This window comes from Molossus molossus, unplaced genomic scaffold (genome assembly GCF_014108415.1).
Source record: "Molossus molossus isolate mMolMol1 unplaced genomic scaffold, mMolMol1.p scaffold_m16_p_4, whole genome shotgun sequence".
NCBI lineage: Eukaryota > Metazoa > Chordata > Mammalia > Chiroptera > Molossidae > Molossus > Molossus molossus.
In genome coordinates, this window is record NW_023425377.1 from 116,615,270 (window position 1) to 116,618,597 (window position 3,328).

General features: G+C 33.4%; 1 non-coding gene across 1 annotated transcript; it reads left to right on the plus strand.

Moving 5' to 3' along the window:
- Positions 1-1,347: 1,347 nt before the first annotated feature.
- Positions 1,348-1,509, plus strand: LOC118616723. Its single transcript, XR_004956696.1, has one exon. It is a non-coding gene; the product is annotated as a U1 spliceosomal RNA (small nuclear RNA).
- The last annotated feature ends 1,819 nt before the right edge of the window (positions 1,510-3,328 follow it).

A 3,328-nucleotide genomic window follows, 5' to 3' on the forward strand; every position in this document is an offset into this window, starting at 1 on the left:
TAGTTTAAAGTGTGAAAAATTATTAAAATATATTTTCATGAGCACCTAATTGGATTATGATTATTTATTTAAATTCACCTTTTAAAAAATTCATATTTAATAATATAATTAGAATACAATAGAAAAGGGTTTTTTACTAGGTTTTTAAATTAACAGCAGACAGAAATTATAGGAAGAAAAGATTATTACTATTTTATCTTTTTAAACTTTATATTTTAATTCAATAGTTCTTTGCACATTGCCTATATATGTTAATATATATATTTGTATACTTTACGTATTGATTCATATTATATATTTTTATTCCCAAAGCCAACCTTATTTCTTTTTCTAACAAATCTAGGTTAATAAATACTTTCTAATTTATGAAATGTTCATTAATGTGTTTTTCCCAATAATACATAACACCGGCAATCAATTAAATTGCTTACCTGAAAGTTATTTTACAAATTTAATTTTCTAAAAAAATTTACATTAGAATATATTAGAGAGAACATGAGTACCATAATGAGATAAATTGGATTTGAAAAGGCTACCAATGAAGTGAAAAAGGTACTAAACCACCATAGCTCCCCTAAAATTATTCAAACATCTGTAAAAGTAACTTTAAAACATTTTAGTCAAGAATATACTTTTGAGGTTAGATTATTATAATTTCATCCTATTTTTCCTTTGTCTCTCTAAAATTTGTGATGACTAAAAATGAAATTAAGACTCCCCCCAATGTCATTTTTAGCTAAATTAATAATTTTCTGTGTTTAGTAGAATTGCTTAAAATGTTCAAAATATTATTCGGCATATCATTTAAAGAATTCAAATAAATCTTTAAAGTACTAAGCTTATGAGATTTGCAAATTTAACTTTGTAATTACTGTGGGTCACAAAACACAGTGCTCGTAGGCATTTTCCAACCGAATGAAGCTTAATTTAAGCAATGACAACCGTGTGCAGCAGAATATCAGCAGATTACTTTGGCATCACCAAACCTTGCTTGTGAGAATACATGAGGAATTTGTCACAAAATGTTTGCAAAATCCATATAATTTATTTTATTTTCTGATTTGGAAAATATCTACAGTAATTAAATCTAGTCATTTAAATTTGCTGCTTTGAATAACAAAAAAGAGTTTAATTTTATTTTTGAGATTACTTGTCTTTTTATTTGAATTATGACACTAAAACGATCTCTCAACCTGCTTTTGTCTGTTGATTAGTGTATTACTTTGTATTTATTAAACAGATGATAGAAATAATTACATTTCAACCAGACATTGCTTTATTACTGTTTATTTAACCTTGGAATAAACTCGAGGCAGAAAAAATATAATTTTAAAAGAATGTACTTTTATACTTAGCTGGCGGGGGAGACACCATGATCACAAAGGTGATTTTCCCGGGGCGAGGTGGACCCATTGCACTCTAGACGTGCTGACCCCTGCAATGTCCCCAAATGTGAGGAACTCGACTGCATACTTTGTGGTCGTGGGAGACTGTGTTCAAGATTTCCCCTGGTGGGGCGTACCAAGGACTTTATTTTATGATTTACGTTTTTATTGTTTACAAGAAATACTTTTTCTTTCTCCATATAATTATGCAGTGAAACTTATCTTCAAAACGCTGTAATAAAAATGCTGTTTTCCTATGTATAATCCTGATTTCTAATCTTATAACGTTCCGTTTAAAAAGGGACATCTAATAATATAACGGAAATATTCATATAAAGTTTTTAAATTCATCATGACATAACGGTTTAAACTGGGTTATTGAAAGGAAACAAAGGGATTCAACATTATTCTGAAGACTCTTATTTTACCTTGTTTTATAAAACAAACTGTAAAGAAAGAGTTCTTGATCATATAGTCTCATTATCCATTTCCTCCATAATCAACAATTTGACATTGATATTTTAGTAATGGCTATTCACATAGATAATATGTTTAAAATAACCTTTAAATAAGGTTTCGGATATGAACTCTATAGTTGCTATAAGTGGTCCTGAAAAATATAGTTAGGTTTCACAAGGATTCATATGAGATGTTGATGGATAGTTACCATGAGAACCCCGTGAATAATGCCATCATTCTATCCTGACCCACATCAGGAAAATGCAAGTACACCGCATCTTTCATCAAAGGCTTAGCCCATTTCTCATAGAGCAACATCCCTGACCAAGGCAAGAAGACAAAACATCCTACATAAAAATTTAATTTCTCAGGCTTTTTCCTTTACTCCTTGGAGTCTACAGGCCTAAACTTTCTTAATTGGTGTAAAAGTAATTGTGTGTTTTTCAACTTTGAGAAGGCATAGGGTTAGAGTAGGCTCGTAGTGTAATTGTTTGATAGCTAAAAACTATGTGTAAATTCTTATGTAAAAATAACTGTCAAAACATCATGTTGTCCTCAAGCTCAGAACCTGCAAATTCTAAGAAAAGCATGCAGAACAGTCACATTTTATAAGAGGAAAAAGACAGGAGGACATTGTTTATGTTTGTTGTGATCGTACATGTGTCCTCTCAGTATGTATTCCCCCTGCATTTTATAGAATAGAGTTTGTTTTGATGTCTTCCTCTAGGCAAGAATTACCTTCAGGGATGTTCCCTTTAGAAAACACTGTTACACGATGCATACAATGAACTGGAGAGTTAGCAAATTTTAAAACATTCTTCTCTTTTCTAAATTCCTTCATTGTTTAAATGAGTCCTAACATGTGCCAAGTTGCAATGATGTTCTTCCAATAGATTTATGCAAGGTTCGGTGACTGAAACCAGAATTTATCCACTTAGAGGAACTTTTTTGTTAGGATTTCAACTGTGTTGTTTTGTGTGGGTCCCTTCAGAGCTGTGCTGGGACTGGGGTCAGGAAGACTTCTGCAAAGTCAATATGGGTTAAAGAAATGGACTGAGAGAGGAGAAAAACATCGCAGGTGCAGAGTCAGCAAGACAAAGAATGAGGAGGTCCTTAGTCTTCACATCACCGATGGAAGGGCATGCCAGGGCCAGAGTCTCAGCTGCAGGGGCTGTGGTTTGGTTGCTGTGGAGGGACTCTACATTGCCCTCTGGGTCTCCTTTTTAGATTGGGAAAAAATGGCCTACATGGCTGTTTGGCACCATTTAGTCTGGGGTGCTTGTTATTTACAGGAGTTGCCTGGGAATTCAGCTATAATGCATCTGAGGACCAGGTCCTATGGCGCCTGTGGGGGTCATAGCCCTGCCCAGCTAAGCACTCCTGCCCAACAGTAGTGAGTCACAGCTAGGAAATCTAGTTGGGTCCAGACCACCAGGCAGCTATTTTTAGGTAATTTAGCTCATGACATAATTACTGGTTTTTTT